The 20,663-nt window shown below is 46.3% G+C and overlaps 1 protein-coding gene across 3 annotated transcripts in view; it reads right to left on the reverse strand.

Moving 5' to 3' along the window:
- The window catches only part of B3GNT2 (UDP-GlcNAc:betaGal beta-1,3-N-acetylglucosaminyltransferase 2), a 54,165-nt gene extending 34,072 nt beyond the window's left edge, over positions 1 to 20,093 (reverse strand). Inside the window, exon 1 of one of the 3 annotated variants that reach the window (XM_063918478.1) lies at positions 19,620 to 20,093. The gene's annotated coding sequence lies outside the window, so the exon portion shown is untranslated. Of the gene's footprint in view, positions 1 to 12,755; positions 12,871 to 18,464; positions 18,506 to 19,619 lie in introns of those variants that run through there. The other 2 variants (XM_063918479.1, XM_063918480.1) reach the window with 2 other exon arrangements.
- Between the last annotated feature and the right edge of the window lie 570 nt (positions 20,094 to 20,663).

Consider the following 20,663-nt stretch of genomic DNA (forward strand, 5'->3'; position numbering starts at 1 on the left):
TTCTGTTTCTTTGGTGGGTGGGCTTTGTATTACCATGTTTTTATTATGGCAAACATGGCAACAGACTAGACATGTCAAGTGGTTTTATCTGTGCTAAAATTCTATGGGGTAAATCCAAATAGGGCGAGTTTTCCGTGCAAACTCCCACCTGTGAGTCAGCGTGGCCGTAGCCATATTTTACAGAAGCCCCAACACTATACACCTAATTCAGCCTGAAATCGGGGTGCGAACTGAACACACCCCGTATGTTTCTATGATAACCACTAAAGTAGGTGGCTGCCAATTCCATTAGATTACCAGACCTGTAAATACTATGAGGAAAAGTGCTGCTTAGGTTCTACTCTTTTTTCAGAGTAGGTGGCTCCAAGATTCATTTACACTTGATCTAATAACACATGACTCGTAAGTTGCTATTACACTTCGCTCACATATTTATTGTATCTTGTGCCCGCCACAGGTTCTATTCCCACTCTATAGGTGTCGTGGACACCCACGAGTGGGAATAGCACTGGCGCAGCTGACTGCATTCTCGGCGGACGGGATCCTGGCGTCGGTATTCTGACCGCTGGGATATTAACTACATCCCGTATTTAATATATGTTGTCTATCCCATGTGTGGTCAAGCTACAGTTTTATCTGGACCGGAAATAAAATGGAGCAGAGAGGGAACATTGGACCCTATTCAGTAAGGACTGCAAATTCTGCTTTTTAGCAGAATTTGCAATCCTTTGAGTTACATGCTGGGGGCCGCCCAGCATGCGAACAATTCCCCCTCCCCTCAAGCAACTACGCTGAAATTGCGGTCGCACCACAATTTCAGCGCGATCGCATAAAGTAGGGAAGCCTCCTGTCGTCGCAACCTGTCTGCGTCACGCCCCCGTTTCCCCGACACCACCCCCGCAATGCACCGTCTCCATCTAGGAAACGGGGCGCTGCCGACCCCCTCCCACACCTCTGCTGTCTGACTGACAGGAAGAGTCGTTCGCATTTACTGTAGGGCACCTGCATATGCGCCCGCATACATCTTGCGTATGCGCCCGCAACATCATCGTATTTTTTGCGGTTGGATCGCAAGTTGCAATCCAACCTGAATAGGGTCCATTGTTACCTACAATCTTCTTGTTATTTTCAGTAGGCTGGTATTAGCATCTAATGTAAATGTCTCCCAATTATACTCAGTAGAACAGACCGGCTGCCATCACAGAGAAACTACAAGGTACAGTCTCATTGAGAATGCAGTAGTTAAATATTAGTCATATTAGGAATGAGGAGGGAACACAGCACAGAGCTCTGGTTGCGTTGATTGCAAAATAGTATTACTGAATTAGTTCTCAATTATGGGCTTACAGATTTCACTCCACACACAAGTCAGGCATCACTAGCGTATACATGGTAAACGCAGAAATGAGCTAATAACTAAAGGTGATGAAATAATGGAAAATATACCATCTTCCCATTTACGCCTACCTCACAGAGCACTCGTAAATGAAGGTAATAGCTTTTCGAATGAAAGTAATTACCTCTCTGGAGATATTCCAGTAAATTGCATTTATTTATGGCTCCATAAATTACATACAGAGCATTTGTAAAATCATTAATATTTCTTAAAGCAAACAATAAATAAAAATAGGAAATTTATAGAATTTTTTTATAGTATTGGGGCTCAATCTGCAAGAATGACTGTTTCTTTAACAAATGCAGTGGGTTATCGGCTATGCAATCATAGGGGAGAATTCACATGTTCTGTGCGCTGCGCTAATTAATGGGAGCCTGATAAAGCAATTCAAATGTTACGGGCGCCCATTGATTATTGTGGCTGATAGACAGGGTTTAGAGACTGAACCAGTCTAAAGTCCTGGTTAAGATTGCAAAATAGCCGTTTTGGCGCCCAAACCATGAACTGTTTGCATATTTCTTCTCGACACCTCAGGAGACTACAAGAAGACATGTACCTCCCCTTACGCCAATCACACCTGAAAGGAGCATAAGATCATGTGACCACGGGAAAGTACAAGAAAGTAATCTAGTGCAACACTGTGAAAACTCTTAACTTACTTATATTGCTCTTACAATGTCGTACAATCATAAAAAAAGGGGGAACTTAAACACTGCATAGATAAAGTTGCAAGGCGTATCAAACATGAAGTTCAGCGCAGTCCTGCATTTTAATAGGCCCTACACACTGGGCGATATTACTGAAAGATATGAACGATCTTGTTCATTAATGAATGAGATACCGTTCATATCTTTCAGTGTGGAGGCACCAGCAATGAACGATGCGCGGCCCCACGCTCATTCATCGTTGGTGCCCCGTCGCTTGTGCATGCAGGCCAATATGAACGATCTCGTCCATATTTGCCTGCACCACTATGGAGCCGGGTGACGGGGGGGGGGGGGGAGTGGAGAAACTTCACTCCCCCAGTCACTGCCCCCCCCGGCCGGGTCGCCCGTCGGCCGTATCCGCCGTTGGGCAGCTCGGCTGCGGATCGCATAGTGTGTAGGGCCCTTTAATAAGAGCTGTTCAGCTGGTGGCTTCTCAAGAGTGGGGTGTTTCCTCCAGTACAGGGACCCATTACATCAGCCAACATTAAAGGCCCATACACACTGAGCGATTTTGAGCTGAAAGCAGCTCACTTTTGATGTGTTGAGCCGCCCACTGTGTATGCACAAGTGATGAGCGGTGATGCGCGCTCCAGCTTCATCGCTGGCGGCCGCCGCTCATCTACTGGTATTACCAGCAGATGAACGGCGGGGTGAGCGATTTTCCATAGCGTCCTGCTATGGAAAGCTGCTCACCCCCGCTGACATCGCTGGGCATGGGGGTAAAGCGCTCAGTGTGTATGCACCTAAGAGTTTGAACAGTACAGACTTAAAATACCACACCCCATTATAGAACTATAACATGGCCAGCTGTATTCTCAATTCTGCCAGCCATAGTTCTCAACCTGCTATGTACCATCTAAACTCTCTGGCTTTATGCCATAGGATTGTCTCACAATTAGAAATACAACACAACCTTACCTCCTTGCCCAACCAAAGCCTAGCACACTTCATTCACTCATGTCCATCACATTTGGGTCAGTTCTTTAGCTAGAATAGGTAATAAGCACCATATAGGAAACAAGCAATGAGAACTGTTATGTATGGCGATGGGCATGCTCACAGACAGAGAACGGGTAAGGCTATGTGTACTGGGAAAGTCCTGAATAATGGGACATACAATATTTCCAACTTCCTAATACATAACAAAGGTTTAGATGTTACTGGCAGGGCCGGCGCAACCCGCTCAGCGAAGCAATGCAGGGCAGGGCATAAAAGGCGCTCTCCCCACTCCTGTAGCCTGCTGCTTTCCATTGCTGTTGGCCGCTGCTGCGCTGACATGCAGCGGCACTGGCAGCGGTCCCCCTAAACAAGGAGCTGCCGGGCCCATTTTTGCCTGTGCACTCTACTCACTCACCCACCCACCGCTGTGATCTGGGAGGTGGGAGAACAATAGATTGTTTTTACCACTGGGATCAGGGGGAGGGGGGTGGAGAGTGAGGCTGGTGTTGCTGTGTGTGGTGCAGAGCGTGAGGAGCCGTCTGAGGACGGCTGGAGCGAGACTTCAGGTAAGTAAATTGAGTACTGTGGAATTATGTGTAAGGGGCACTACTACTGTGGGCATTATGAGGAAGGGGCACTACTACTGTGGGCATTGAGGAAGGGACACTACTACTGTGGGCATTGAGGAAGGGACACTACTACTGTGGGCATTATGAGGAAGGGGCACTACTACTGTGGGCATTATGAGGAAGGGGCACTACTACTGTGGGCATTATGAGGAAGGGGCACTACTACTGTGGGCATTATGAGGAAGGGGCACTACTACTGTGGACGTTATAGTGTTCACTCTAGGAGTGAAAAGGGGCAGGGCGCCAGACTCAGGGGGGCACATGTGCGTCCGAAATGGGGGCGCGGCCACGCAAATTAGGGGGCGTGGCCACGCCGCCGTCATTTTAGGGGGCGGTGCGGCCCACAGACGCTACTATAGAGAGCGTCTGTGGCCGGCGACGTCACTGTTGGGGGCGTGCCCAGCACCTCCGTCGGTGCTGGGCTTCCCCCAGCCCTCTCCCAATGCGTGAATGGATGCCGTGCGCATGCGCACGGCATCTATACACGCCGGGAGGGCAGGGAGCGGGCGGCTGTTCTAGCAGGGCGCCGCAAAGGGGGCAGGGCGGGTTTTGCCTGTTAAAAAACGGGCAGGGCGCGGCGCCCTGCTAAAACAGCCTAGAGTGAACACTACGTTATGTATATAAGGAACACTACTCTGTGCACTGTGTATAAGTGGCACTACTACTGTGTAGCATAACGTGTATAATGGGTACTACTATGTAGCGTAACGTGCCTAAGTGACATTACTATGTTGTGAAATATGACTTAGGGGCACTATGTGCTGTGTTATGCGATTAAGACTGTGCTAATTTGAATTGGGGCTACTATTGTGTGACCACACCCCTTCCTTGTGAGACCACATCCCTTTGTTGGCACACGCTGTCCTTTTATTACATATAGGAGGGAGAGCGCAAATTTACTGTTTGCAAGGGGGCGCTGAACACCCTAGCACCAGCACTGATTACGGGGATACAAAAATCAGACAAATACACTGCAGTACATTTTTACAAACTAAACACAACAGTATGACAATAATTGTAGTGAACGTCTGATGGAATACAGGCTTAGTGTAGGGACTGGTCATGAAGGGGAAGACGGCGGCAAGTTGGTCAGAGTAACATGTATTGCAAAATATTGAATATTCTGAGTATCTGATACAGAGAGCGGATCAGTTTCTACTGGCTTGAAACACACAATGGGCACAATTCAATTCAGCGACAGTTGAATAGCACAGAGAATTAGCTCCCGGCACTGTTTAATAAAGCGCCATGTGACACCCAACGACGGGATTTTTTTCTCGCATCCCCAAAGGGTGCAAGCAGAAATCTGATAAAAGTGCTGGCGTGATGCTGATTTCTGCCCTTAGCACGGCGAAAACAGCGTCGCGCTAGGCACTTAAGACGGAGAATGCCCGTTCTCCAGACAAAAAACACCCTGTTTAGTCCGGGAGAAAGGGCATTGTCCGACTTACCACTGTACTGTATGGAATAGCGCCGGGAGCCAATTCCCGGCGTTATTCAACGGTCACTGAATTGAATCGTGTCCATTGATATACATGTACATACTGGCTCTTATCATACCCTGTAGTATTCATTATACTACAGATAACGGGCCTAATTCAGGTTGGATCGCAGTGTGCAATCCAACCGCAAAAAATTAGAAAAAGATGCGGGCCCATACGCAGCGCCCATCCCCCGTCCTGCGGGGGCGCAGGAAATGGAGCGTTGCGGGGGCAGATGTGGGCAAATGGGGGGCGGTGCAAATGGGGGCATGATCATCACACGCAGCCGCCGCGATTGGGAGCATAGCAGCGGGTTTCCTACAGGCGCAGGCATCCTCTATTTCTGCTAACAAACAGAAATTGCGATGCGTTCGTAATTACTGCTTGATAAAGGAAGGGGGGGGGGGAGGCGACGATCAACATGCTGGTCGGCCTTGCCTGCTATGGGCGGCCCCCAGCATGCTAGCAAAAGGATTGCTAATTCTGCAGTGGGGTAAAACAATTGAATCATCCCCATTGAGAGATAAATTGAAGGTTCTGTAGTTATCACAATGATTTAATCAGAGGAATGAGAAAAGAAAACCTCAAATTAGAGGCTGTACTTTGTACTAGGAAAACAAGCCCTATAAACAGACCATAAAACAATAATACACTTATACGATTAAGAGCAGAGAATGCCTGAAATATGGCAGCTGTGTTATTCTAGATTAAACAACAGAGAGGAGATGACATGTAATTAGCAGATAATTAAGGGGGATATTTAGCAAATCTTGGAGAGAGATAAAAGATGAGAAGTTGTCCATACCTATTACCAATCAGCTCCTGTCATTTCACAGGCTGTGGTACAACCATGACAGAAGCCGATTAGCTGTCATCAGCAACGTCTCTACAAGATTTGCTGAAACGCCTCCATAAGTCTCCATTAGGGATTGCCACCATTAGGGATGGTTACCATCGATGGAGATGTGGCAGGTGTCCATCGATGGTTGCATACTATGCAACAGATTACTATTGATGATTTCATAAACCGATGGTCATCCCTGCATTGTCACTGACTTGCCCGTGGGCAAATCAGAAGCTTGGGGTGGGGCTTCACAGGTGTCTGAGGGCAGAACTATGCTCCGTATCCCAGTACTATATTATATATATATATATATATATATATATATATATATATATAAATAAATGAGAGAGAGAGAGAGAGAGAGAGAGAGAGAGAGAGAGAGAGAGAGAGAGAGAGAGAGAGAGAGAGAGAGAGAGAGAGAGAGAGAGAAAAGGAAGAAGAAGAAGAAGAACGAACCATGGTGTGGTTCCAATCTATACCATCGATGGCAGGAAACCATCTGGTTCTCCCCACCTCGATGGCAAAAGCATTCAACATTGACAATAGCCATTAATGATTTGGAATCATTCATGGTCATCCATAGTCTCCATTCTGGTTGTTACCTAGAAGGTTGTAGTTTATAGCTCTCGTATGTCATGGCATCAGATTATTTTCACTAAGCAAACCTTCTGTAACTCCGCAGTTCACTGAGAAATAACAATTTAACATCCAATAATACAGTGCCCAGCACTTTTGCATATGTACATGTACAATGCTAGTGCTTTCAGCTCGCAACAAGAATAAGATCAGATTAATGGATGTCAATTTCTTGTGGGATACTGCTGCGGGATTCCATGTATACTCCATGGGAGTGACATTTATGTAAGTTCTATACATGTAACTTCACTTGCAAGGAAATGTAGGTGAAATACTAAAAAAGGTGGCAACAGACAAGTCAAATAAGGGTTAAAAAAAAAAAAAGCTGCCCAAAATAAAGTACAGCATGTTGGAGGAGAGCGCTCTGTGCAGTCTCATCTTGTGTCTGGCACTAAGGCCCCTGTACTGCTGGATGAGTGACCTCCGACCATCACTAAGGGGGCGATTCAATTGTCGCCCTGGCTGCCACTAGATGTCGCCCACTGGAACAATGCAATTAAAGTTATGTTCGGGCGTACTTGAAGCCATTGTGGCACATTTCAGCTCACAGCCTCCTGAGATACAAGTTAAAATATGCGAAAACTTTGGTTTGGTCGCTCAAACCAGAGCCCCTAACCAGGACTTTAGATGGGTTTACCTCCTTTGCGTGGCTAAAGGGATGTGCTCCTGCATGTCTCCTGGATGAAAATTGTATATTATAGTAAGGAGGAAACTACTGTGTCACCACCGCTAGAAAAATTACATACTCCATTGCCACCGATGGAAATGATAGATATACAGTATAGCGATGCATATATCTATATATGGGAGGCATTCAGTTTGCCGGCTGCCGGGATCCCGGCTGTCAGGAGACCGACGCCAGAATCCTGACACCCAGTGAAACACCGGCAGGTTCCCAACAGCTGGAATATCATACTGAATCCCTAAATAGGTCTATCTGGATTCAGTATGATATCCCGGCTGTCAGGATACAGACGCCGGGATCCCAACAGCCAGAATACTGGTGGCTGGTACTTCACCGGGTGTCATAATCCTGGAGATACTGCATTGTGCACCTGCTACATACTGATTAACCCCGTGTAAAATCTAGGTACACACTATACAATTATCTGGCAGATAATCTGCCAGAGCTAGCCGTTTGGAATGAAAATCTGGTAATGGTCGATTGCCATTTGCTCTTATCCATTACCAAATTTTCATTCCAACCAGCCTAATCTGGCAGATTATCTGACAGATAATTGTATAGTCCAGAGGTTCCCAAACGCGGTCCTCAAAGCACCCCGACAGTCCAGGATTTAGGTATATCCATGGCTCAGCACAGATGGTTAAATCAAATTGACTTAGGTGCTAATTAAATCACCTGTGGCCAAGAATGGATACATTTAAAACCTGGACCGTTGGGGTGCCTTGAGGACCGCGTTTGGGAACCTCTGGTATAGTGTACCTAGTACCTAGGCTTACTCTACTCAAGTTTACTACCGGTTAATAAACCATTCCTTAACCTGCCTGAACTCCATTGAACACTGCTGACACCTATTAACATCACAGGTTCTGCTAACACAGCACTTTCAAAAAACATGACAGAAGGAATCACATTTGGTCACTTTTGCAGTTTTCTTTGGTTTCTTTAAAAGAACAATAATCCACGAAAGTGATGTTCTTCACGATACAGCCTTCAGTAATGGGCCCTACACACATGCCGATATCACTGCACGATATGAACGATCTCGTTCATTAATGAATGAGATAACGTTCATATCGTGCAGTGTGGAGGCTCCAGCGATGAACGATGCGCGGCCCCGCGCTCGTTCATCGCTGGGGCCATGTCGGCTGTGCATGCAGGCCAATATGGACGAGATCGTCCATATTTGCCTGCAAGTCTACGGAGCCGGGTGACGGGGGGGGGGGGGGGGGGGAGTGAAGAAACTTCCCTCCCCCCCCCCGCTGCCGGGTCGCCCGTATCGGCGGTCGGGCAGCTCGGCGGCACATCGCTGAGTGTGTAGGGCCTATAACTTGTGTTTTCTTTTCAAGAATATTATGTACCAAACTGGATAAGACCTATGGGCCTGATTCATGCTTGTACGTAAAGCACCTGGGCAAAACTACGTTGCCCTGCAGGTGGGGCAGATGTAACATGTGCAGAGAGAGTTAGATTTGGATGGGTTATATTGTTTCTGTGCAAGGTAAATACTGCCTGTTTTATTTTTACACTGCAGTTTAGATTTCAATTAAGATCTAAGGGGTCTATTTACTAAGCCTTGGATGGAGATAAAGTCGCTGGAGATAAAGTACCAGCCAATCGGCTCCTAACTGCCATGCCACAGGCTGTGTTTGAAAAATGACAGGAGCTGATTGGCTGGTACTTTATCTCCAGCGACTTTATCTCCATCCAAGGCTTAGTAAATAGACCCCTAAATCTCTGTACACATGTTACATCTGCCCCACCGACAGTGCAACATGGTTTTGACCATTTGCTTGATAATTTTCGCTACTTAGAAATATGAATCAGGCCCTATGTAATAGAAACTGACTACTCCAGGGACAGCTTTCTACTTCTGTAACATTCAAAGCCATGGAAACCGCTTATCATTCCCAGCTTCCCTAGCCACTGCACGCTGTGTCATTCGCCTGTCACCTCTTGTATCCTGTGCGCTCCACACCTAGGGATCAAATCTACGGATTTCACATGTCTTAAGGCCGCCAGGGCTTTTCATTTATAAACAACCCCACTCTTTTAGCCTGGGGAGGTGGGGTGGGGGCCAAGCACACCATGAGGAGTGGTCTGTCCTCAAAAGCTTTTTTTTGGAACAGAACAGAGCTGATACAGATGTGTCCTCTTACATCGCTGCTGCAGTCACATCAAACAGCACCGCTGGGCACGCCAGGTCACGTAATAATCCTCTAACATTGGGCATCTGCTGATTACTTTGATATATGACACTTGTATATCTGTGTGACTGTGTGAGTCTCTGCATCTGTACATGAAGTGTTACAATGTAGCAGCCGCAGCTTTATTCCCAAATTCTGTTCTGCTTCGTATACACACTCAGTCACACAGAATGTACAAGTGTCATATCAAATTAATCAGCACAGTCTCCCCGTACGTCCTGCGACTAATAGGCATTTTTGCATAAAGATGTCCGAAGTTAGCAAGGTTGCACAGGACCTGGCGGCTCACTAACGCCAGGCATCTCGTGCTGCATGGCGTACTGAGGCTGTGGGCGGGATGTACTATGTGACATCGTCACGATGCTAATGGCATATGTACTTACATATGCGATTAGCATTGCGAAGGACAGCTCTTCCGATAAGAGCTGTCCCTCGCGAATCCCGGCGGTTGCATGATTTCCGGGTTTCGGCCCTGGGAGTCATCCGCGTCCCCAGCAGCAGTAGGCGAAGGAGGAGGAACTGCCATACACGGAGTGGATTAGCCAGAGTTGCGTGGAGCTGATGCAGGCGCTCTCCTGGAGGAAGCTCCACCTGAGCCGGGCCAAGCTCAAAGCCTCCAGCCGCACCTCGGCGTTGCTCTCCGGATTTGTCATGTTAAGAGGAGCCGGTGTCTCTGCCGCACAGAGCTGCACATGTCTCCCGGCTGCTGCTCCACACCTGTCAGTTACCGGGGCTCAGCAGCACCCTGCATTATTATGCAGAGTGACGGGGTGACCGCACATAGTGCTGCGGAGGGAAGCCCATAGGCTTAGATGGGGGATCACCAGCAAAAGCTGGTGAACCCCTCCGCAGCACTGACCTGCCAGCTGGGTGTTAGTACATTAGGGAAATGCGGTAAACGGGAGGGTTTACCGCATTTTCCGTTTAGTACATCCCGCCCTGGATGTATGAGGACACATAGGTTAAAAAGCTCTCTGGGTGGAGAAATGGGTGCTTTCACCAGCAAATGGGCTTGTTTTCATGTCTCTGTATGTATTAATAAGGTTACCATTACCACCTGCAACATGGGTGCTGGGAGGTGGGAGCAGACTGAACAGGCACTGTCTGGGGAGCCTGGGTCTGCCATGTAGGTGGAGCAATCTAGCCGGGACACATTTCTAGCAGCACACAATGGGTCTAATTCAGACCTGATCGCTCCTCTGCAAATTTGCAAAGGTCTGCACCAGATAGTCGCCGCCCATAGAGTGTGAAAACCCACCCCGCGCAAGTGTGCGAATGCATGCGTATGCCGTGCGAAAACTTTGCCAGACAGCGGACATCTGCAAATCCGTTCACAACTCATTCACTATCAAATGATTTTTCCAGTCTGTGCGTAGCCCAGGACTTACTCCTACAGTGCGATAGAAACAGGGTGATCGGGGTCAGAGCTGACGTCACACACCCTCCTTGAAACCGTTTGGGAACGCCTGCGTTATTCCTGACACTCCCAGAAAATGACTAGTTACAACCCCCAAACGTTTGCTTCCTGTCAATCACCTTGCGTACGCTTAGCGATCTAAATTTTCGCATTTTGGCTTGCATTGCGGGGCATATGCGTGCGATTTCACACGACAGCGATCAGGTCTGAATTAGGCCCTATATGCAAAGCTTGGTCGTGGCCACGCCCCCATCTGGTGTCTCAGCAGCCCTGTGATCACATGCACACAGTTCTGATGAGGAAGAACGGCAACGGGCCTGAACAACTGCTCACCATCTCACACCTTCCCATTACATTCTCTGCCTTCTCCATTTATTATAGAATCAAAAAAGAATTAATCCAGTCTGGAGGTTAATTCTAATCATTCCCTAAAAATTACATAGAACATAAATTTAATAGAAGACATTTAGACAGCTGTTTTTGCTCACTCTCTCAACCCCTATAACCCATGTTATTCCTTGTATTGCATTGCCAAATCGACCACCTAATAACATCAATGTGTAAAACAGACAGCATCTGAGGAGAACGAATGAGATGTGCATAACAAGCCAGGGTGACGCATGCCGCCTGGCCCACCCTCACTAACCACCGCTTCATTCCCATCAGCATAATGAAAGATTTACAATTTTCCGATAATAGAAATGATAATACCCGCATCTCATCAATAAATAATACCACACCGAAAACAAATTGTTTAGCAAAGTTGTGTCACTCATCTCCTCATTGTGATCTGCATAGAAGAGCTGCAATATATTTTTCATATTAGACCATTAAAGCCTAAATTGTACACCGTAATAGATTCCATACCACAAGAAACACTAGGGGTATACTTACCACGGTGGCATACCGGGACATACTTGGCCAGTAATTTAGCCCCTTCATTCATCTAAGCAAGCACATTCTATGGTAGTGACCACACCATACGGGGCGTGATGCAAGTCACAAGGGCGTGTGGCATCTCTCTGCAGGCCGACTGAGCATAGTGCAAGGAGGCTGAGCTGCTTGGCCAGGCTTTTCGGGCCGGACTGACCCATCAGCTCTTTTGGCATTTGCCTGAAGTGCAAGATGGCCAGTCTTGTCCTGGCGGCACATTGCGGCGATAAGGAAAGGTTTTATGGTACTATTCAACAAAAACCCATTGCAGGGACAGTGGTTTTGATAGGAGAATTGATAGGGACCTGTCCTTGAAGAGTCTGGCCATAACGGGATAGCTAACAGCCTTTGTTAAATGGCAAAAAATCTTAAAGCAAGCAGAAATGGCCATTTCCGCATTGTTTTAGCCTTAATAGGCTCCGAGGGCCTACTTTAGGGTTATGAGCAAATGAAACCACTGCATAAAAAATTTGAACCATTCTTTGCTGCATGGGGAAAATGTAGAACTGGTTTAGATTTGCAAGGAGGGTGTTAAAGGAGACTAACTAAAAAAATACATTAATATTAGTACAACTGTACTACAATTTTATACAATTTATTCCCTGCATACAAATAGAACTAAACTTCTGCCTATTGCCATACAACAGTGTTGGCTGTGCTGCAAAATTTAAACCCTCCCCTCAAACTTTAAATCATCCCTATTGACAAAGTTACGCAAACTGACGTCCTGTAATCATCAATGGGATTGCGGAGAGGGGTCTGGTGGTCTGATTACACCACAAAAGGGAAATATTTATGTTCTTTAAGTTACACCATATCCACAGCCAGGCAAGAAAGAATAAAAAGAATAAGAAAAATAGTCATAAGATTAAAGATCCACTTACCAGGTTTCTCTGAAGCCCCCAAGTCACATTATACGATTCTGTATTTTAGCCGAGTCATACCAGGTCCATCAGTATATCATGGTAGGTGTCTCTTCCGTTACAGCAACATGTACATAGCACTTAAAGGATTCTTTCTAACCAACTTTGCAGTTACATGATCATAGATTGACATGAGCCAAACTAGCTACAGGTAGATGACAAGTGAGGCAACATTAAGGGGATGCAGTCAATTTGTCAGCTGTAGGAATCCCAGGGTACAGAATACAGACGCCAAAATCCTGACACCTGCTGATATGCCGACAGCCGGAATCCCAGCACCCGCCTGTATATCCCACTCGGTTGATTACTTTAAAAACCCAGGATTTTAAAGTAAGTCTGAAAGGGGAATAAGTGTTCCCCAAAGTACATATTACTTAAGATATCAATCCAATAGTGTTTATTATTCCTATAAATTGCAAGTTAAATACCTTTTAAGCATACATCTAAAAGGGGGGTACTCACGGAGCGATCGCTGCTTAAAATCTAAGCAATCTGACTAGATTGCTTAGATTTTAAGCAGGATCGCTCTGTGTGTACCCCCACAGCAATAGCGATGCGCAGCCCCGCGCATCGCTATCGCTGGTGCTAGATTGGCCTGTGCAGGCCAATCTAGCAGGTCGCTCGTTTCACCCACTGGGACCACCCCCCCCCCCGTCTCCCCCCCGCATGCTCAGCACAGATTGCTCTGTGCTGAGCGGTGGGAGAGATGTGTGCTGAGAATGGCCTTTAGTCATTCTACTTTGTTGTCATGATCTCTTTTTCAATATCACTCTGGAGGGGCATCCAATATGACCATCACTCAGTCACAGTCACACACACTTCAACAGGTCATGTGATGCCAAAGGGGAGGAAACTAAAGATAAGAGGTCAAAGTGCATAGAACACATTCGGGGGGGGTGGGGGGGGATTAAATTGTTTTGGGCATCTAATTTTCTTGCCTAAACAGGACTGTTTAGATGCCCAAACAATTGTCACAGTTCAATTGTTGTCTGGGCGCAAATGCATATCACGCCCAAACAGACCGGGTTTAGCCGTTTGGACTCCCAAAGTGCCCAGTTTGCACACATTTTTTCTTGCACCTCAGGAGGCTACAAGAAAAAAAAATGTGACCTCCGTGGCTGCTGGACACCCGAACATTAGAACAATCGAATTGCTGCTATAGGGAGCAATTAAAATAACTGAATCAGCCCCTCCGAGAGAGTTGTGCCAAAGCCCCTCTGCTCACTACATGATGTGCCACATGAATCTATCTGCCGTAACAGTCACATGACATGGCACGAAATCTTAAATAACAGCCTGAAAATAATAAAACAAGGAAAAATGGAAATGGCCAAGAATCTTCTTATAGCTACCACAATGAAACATGTGTAAAAGAAAAATTAGAATTTGAGAAATTCTGCTTTAGCAATGAGGAAATGACTTGAAGTTCAATTATACTGTAACTACAGACAGCAAAATAATTCATTCTAAAAACATGCTGTCAAGGAGCAATGCTAGCCAGTTCCTGTTGGGCCTTATAGGCCCTACACACATGCCGATATCACTGCACGATATGAACGATCTCGTTCATTAATGAACGAGATAACGTTCATATCGTGCAGTGTGGAGTCACCAGCGATGAACGATGCGCGGCCCCGCGCTCGTTCATCGCTGGTGACATGTCGGCTGTGCATGCAGGCCAATATGGACGAGATCGTCCATATTTGCCTGCACGTCTATGGAGCCGGGTGACGGGGGGAGTGAAGAAACTTCACTCCCCACGTCACTGCCCCCCCGCCGTCGGGTCGCCCGTTGGCCGTATCGGCCGTCGGGCACCTCGGCGGCACATCACCTAATGTGTAGGGCGCCTTACTGTCAAACAGGATCTATTTCCAATTTGGCGCCACTAGTAGCTGCACTAGCCAAGCACAAAAACCAAGTGAGTGGTGCGATTAGTGAAGCCAATAGCTGACCGCCCACACAGGGACAGATTGTGATGTCGGACTTCCATGTGCTGATCTCAGAGTATGCAAAACTTCATCTCCGAGGACTTCCATTTCCAGGATCCAGACTTCTGTGTGTTTACATGCACATGCATTAGCAAGCACAGAATGCTAGCACTGTTTTCGGTCTTTGGTACCACAGAGAAAAACAAGCAAAGGCTTTTATGAACTTAAGTATTTGGAGTTCATTTTCTATCACGAGGGGTATGATTTTATACTTTAAAATGACAAGGGCACTACTCATGCAATTAACAGGAAAGAAAAAAAATCTGTGGCTTATTATTTGTGCGTTGTAAATATCAAATGAAATAAATACTTGCAGCAACAGGCTGAAAGAGGTTACTATGTAATATTTGGCAGCAATTTGGGGAAGGGAGGATGCAATACATAGTTGGTTTCAAATCCATGTGCAATGTATGACCAGCAATTGATCAATGATTTCTGTGCAAGAGTTACCAATCCCTCTTAAAGGGGTACACATGGAGAGATGTGTCCCAGAGATGTGTTGCGAGTGATCTAGCACAGATTGCTCAGCACACATTTCAGGGCGCTCACCACACAGCGCGATGTGAGTGATCTGGCCAATCTAGAGTCAATGATAGTGCCGCGCAGGGCAGCTATCGCTATGGGCTATACACATGGAGTGATATGTGCTTAATATCTAAGCAATCTGGTCAGATTGCTTAGAATTTAAGCACACATCTCTACGTGTGTACCCTCTTTATTCATATGCACATTGGTCAATTAAAGAATTGTAAAGCATTTTCTTTTAATTTTATAACATAGCTGACACCACAAAAACCATCTTGCAGGACTGTTAAGCGAAAGTGCCAAAACCATTTATAGAAACTGCACAGTGTGGTGTCTACTGGATTCATTTGTGAATGGAGTATACACTATACAATTATCTGTCAGATAATCTGCCAGATCTGGCTGGTTGGAATGAAAATTTGGTAATGGATGAGAGCAAATGACAATCCACCATTTGCTCCTATACACTGGAAAATGAACAAAACCTGTCATTCATACAAATTAGTTAAAACACAAATTAAACCAACTTGGATGACCAACAGTTTTTGTCCGTTTTCCAGTGTTGGGGCAAATGGTTGATTGTCATTTGCTCTCATCCATTACCAAATTTTCATTCCAACCAGCTAGATCTGGCGGATTATCTGACAGATAATTGTATAGTGTGTACCTCTGGCATACAATTATTTACCATTATGACTGTCAAAGTGGTCAGTTACTGTATGTACCCTGGGCCTGATTCTGTATCATCTGCAAGGTCAAGCGTGGCCGCATCCAGCGATTCTAGCGAACTGCACGCCAAAGTCAGTCGCATCTCTCGCGCCTAGTATGAGGTAGGTGTGACGGTAATAGGACTAGATCAGTGCGATCTCAGAGATACATAGGACTCACAATACAGGATTGCATGGAGAATAATAATAATAATAATAATAATAATAATAATAATAATAATAATAATAATAATAATACAGTTGGGTATTTTCTGCCTACAAAACAAATTCCTTATCGCATTCGAAATGCTCTTCACATTTTTGGTTCTGAGCGCACATGATCCCAGATAAACATTAGGTTAATTATTGACTGTGTAACATGAGGTTAAGTGGAAACAGCCTGCAGAACAGTATGCAAGACCCAGCTGTGTGCAATCTTTCAGGTGCAATGATCCAAGTGCCACGCTAGAAAGCAACAACTGAATGTTCCAAACAAGTTTCAGAGACGCTCAAAGCGAAACTTCATACAGTAACAAAAGTGAAAACAATACCAAAGAAGTTATTTTAAAAGCCGTTGTTAGCTTCCGGCCTATAATTCTTCTAGAAAGTAGTCAAACTCCATTTTCATTTCACTTGCTATGCCCTTATAGATTAGATCAGTGGTTCTCAAACCCGGTCCTCAGGACCCCACACAGTGCATGTTTTGCAGGTAACCCAGCAGGTGCACAGGTGTATTAATTACTCACTGACACATTTTAAAAAGGTCCACAGGTGGAGCTAATTATTTCATTTGTGATTCTGTGAGGAGACCTGCAAAACATGCACCGTGTGGGGTTCTGAGGACCGAGTTTGAGAACCTGTGGATTAGATCAAGGGTTAGTCACACAGTAGGACAGGAGAGAGAAAGAGAGAAAAAGCAGGGCCTTCTATTATATCCCCAACAAGTACAGTGAATGAAGACAGTTAACTATCATTATTTAGCCTTCATTGTTTGGATGAATTTCAGATAGGTCACACAAGCAAACATCTAACATGGTAGTACGTCAATGGGATTATATATATATCTAGATCTATCTCTATATACAAACACATACTAGCTATATCGAGAGAGCTTATATGTACACACACACAGTGGGAGTAGGGTTGCCATCTCATCCCTTTAATTCTGGACACATTAATTACACAGGTTTTGTGGCTGATTTAAACCAGGTGAAGTGGAGTCTTGAAGTCAGACAGCCACAGAACCTGTGTAATTAATGTGTCCAGAATAAAATAGATGAGGCGGTAACCCTAACTGGGAGACATATGTGTCTCCCAGTGTGTAACTTATTATAACTGCATCACTTATGCAAACGTCGGCAAGCCCTCAGTATCACAGTGACCAGTGCAAGCCAGTGTAGTGCAGCTACATGACACAGATACAATTATTCTGTGTAACTAGTAGAAATGAGGTGTGCTTTACAACAGGTGAATTTGCTAAACGCCCTGTTTCTAAGGAGGGGCCCCACAACTATTACTCGCCTCCCTAGGGTCCCTGAAAGGCAGGCCCGACACATAATTGGAAATGAAGTATACAGCAAGTAACACCAAAAAGGCACAAATTAAACAAAAAGCAAACGTTCCATTCCATACATGGCTTTGGGTGGACAGTGCCCTAGTTACCTCAGCTACTGTAATATACAAGTGTCAACTCAACACTCTGGCGTAGACATTAATTGAACACCTGAGATAAGCAGCTCATTTCCCAAAGAGGTATTCCAATGAGACATCATTCATGATTATCAAACACGCGACTAAGGAACCTTATTGCCATTATAAGCAGTTCTTTCTAGAGTAGGACTCTAGGCCTTTCTGTAGGGCAATACATAAAAAGTACTGTTCAAACTACATTTATAATCTACAAGAAAAGAAAAAAAAAAAAAAACACGTAAGTGGGTGAATGGTAAAAAGTGATAAGGACATAGCGTCACCTAAAGGAAAGGTACTACAGGATGACATGACACAAACAGAAAACGAATAGGGAAGTAGCATTTACTACCCATCAAGTAGGTTTGTTGTTGGTAAACTCATATTTCTTTAGTTATCCCTTTAAACCGGGACACTCATGAACTACACAGGTTCTCTAGCCGATTGAAACCAGGTGAAATGCAGGCTTAAAGTCAGCCAGTCACAAAACCTGTGTAATTCATGGAGTGTCCCGGCTTACAGAGATAGATAGATAGATAGATAAAAGTCTCCCCCCACCCCATTAATTGAGCAGACATCTCTCTCAATACAAATGGCAGTAGCACAGCTTGCTGTACACATTTCTCTCTACCAGATTGCCAAGTCTCCACTTTCATACAGACATAAAACACGCCAGCTGCTCCTACAAAGCAGCCAGAAAGAACACTGTGGCGCTGCTTAACCTGAATAACACACATAATATCATATAAAGCCTTAGGACGTACACCAGAGGTTCCCAAACGCGGTCCTCAAGGCACCCCAACAGTCCAGGTTTCAGGTATACCCATGGCTCAGCACAGATGGTTAAATCAAATTGACTAAGGTGCTAATTAAGTCACCTGTGGCCAAGCATGGATACATTTAAAACCAGGGTGCCTTGAGGACCGTGTTTGGGAACCTCTGACGTACACAATCGGAGATACACCACCATGTAACCACTGCCCAGCATCAAGTATCTGACAGATAAACCTATTAAGTAGACACTTCCCAGAGATGAGAGAACTGAAAAGATGAAGTGGGTTTCAAGTTGCAAATTTAACCTGTCATGGATATATTTTGCTTCAGTATGTAACAGCTCCACGTGGGAAACCATGATTGCACTAGCATGTAAGGCGGGGAGCTGTAGGGGTCATGCAGCCAGGCTTCCTGCATGTCTTACAGAGAGGTCTAGATTTCTGCATATGTGGGTCAGGGAAGATGAGCAGCATTCATTGCCCAGCACTGCAGATACATTATGTCATTGGGCTCCTCAACCAAAACACATTCTAATCATCTGTGCAGCAAAAGGAAGTTAACCCCTTTCACCCCATACAGTAGATGCACGATCCCACTGCTTTCCCATGGCTATACTCCTGCACAGCTCCTGGCAATCAGGCGACCTGCTGCCAAATACACAGCGCAGCCCAGAGCTGGCTGGCCAAGCAGAGAACAGGGATCCAGGCTCCCAGTGATGCAGGGGTTACATTGTATCACATATTACCCAATGGGAGACGTCTAAGGCAGAAGGATTTGCACATGATCCTTAACAAAACATCCGGCTTTCTCCAGCTTTTACCAAAGTCCCTGAATCTCAGTAACCAGTGCAGGAGGCACTATGGAAAATAAGGCACCTTTCTCCCTAGTTTGCAGGCAGTGAGACAGTATTATGCTGGCAAGGAGGAGATAACAATACTAATAATAATAGACCACCCTTACTCATGCACTCAGTATGCAAACAGCCACTGCCCTGATACTCAGCACTGCCAGTGCTGCAAATGCAGAGGTAAAGCAGTGGCATGCCAGGGGGACGGGGGGTGCAGAGGGCAGGGACTGGGCACCTTGTTGCAGGGAAGGGGAATGTTCGTAGAGGGCGATGCACAGACGTGGCCAGTTCTATTTACCTTCCCCACTGGATCGGGCTGGACGGTTCTCCTGGAGTGAATGTGGCCAAGGTGTGATCATCCTTTCCGCTGCCTCATCGCCCCGCAGCTGGAGTGCACTGGCCGGGGTGGGACGTCCCCTCGAGATCCCTCACTCTCCCCCCACACCCACCGGCTCTTTAAAAATGTCCCCAGGGGCGCAGCAATCCAGCGGTGACGGCAGCAGAGGATCCGGCGCCCGGGGTCCTGGGCTGCTCAGCACAAATCCTGCCTGTGAGCCCAGCCCGTCCTGCAGCAAGTTCCCAGCATATGTCTATAATAAGCAGTTGCCTCACAGGCTCCTTCTGTCTCCACCAGCAGCACCACCACTGCTCGTCTGTCACCAGCGGGTGTCGCCGCCTCTCCCTGCTGCCGCCTTCCCCAGCCCTATTGGGAGGAGAGGGGCTGGATCGCTGCTAAATGACAGGAAGGAAGCTCAGCCTCCCCCCTGCACTGACACGCTGCTGCCGCGGGAGGTACACAGACAGGGGTGTGCACATTACATGGGATGGGACGGTATCCGGACTCCAGGTCGATAGCACAAAGGTCGACACACCTTAGGTCGACGCCAATTGGTCGACACGCCTTAGGTCGACATGGAAAAAGGTCGACATGAGTTTTTCACAATTTTTTTCTTTTTTTGAACCTTTTCATACTTAACGATCCACGTGGACTACGATTGGAACGGTAAAGTGTGCCGAGCGAAGCGGTAGCGGAGCGAAGGCACCATGCCCGAAGCATGGCGAGCGAACGCGGTGCACTAATTGGGGTTCCCGGTCACTCTACGAAGAAAATGACACCAAAAAAACATAAAAAACTCATGTCGACCTTTTTCCATGTCGACCTTGTTCCTGTCGACCTTTTGTCCATGTCGACCTAAGGCGTGTCGACCTATTGGCGTCGACATAAGGTGTGTCGACCAATTGGCGTCGACCTAAGGTGTGTCGACCTTTGTGCTGTCGACCCTCAGTCCCAGACCCGGATGGGACAGGGAGTCTTTTCTCTTTTTTTTCTGGTGTTTGTATA

This window comes from Pseudophryne corroboree, chromosome 4, assembly GCF_028390025.1.
Source record: "Pseudophryne corroboree isolate aPseCor3 chromosome 4, aPseCor3.hap2, whole genome shotgun sequence".
In the NCBI taxonomy this organism is placed as follows: Eukaryota; Metazoa; Chordata; class Amphibia; order Anura; family Myobatrachidae; genus Pseudophryne; species Pseudophryne corroboree.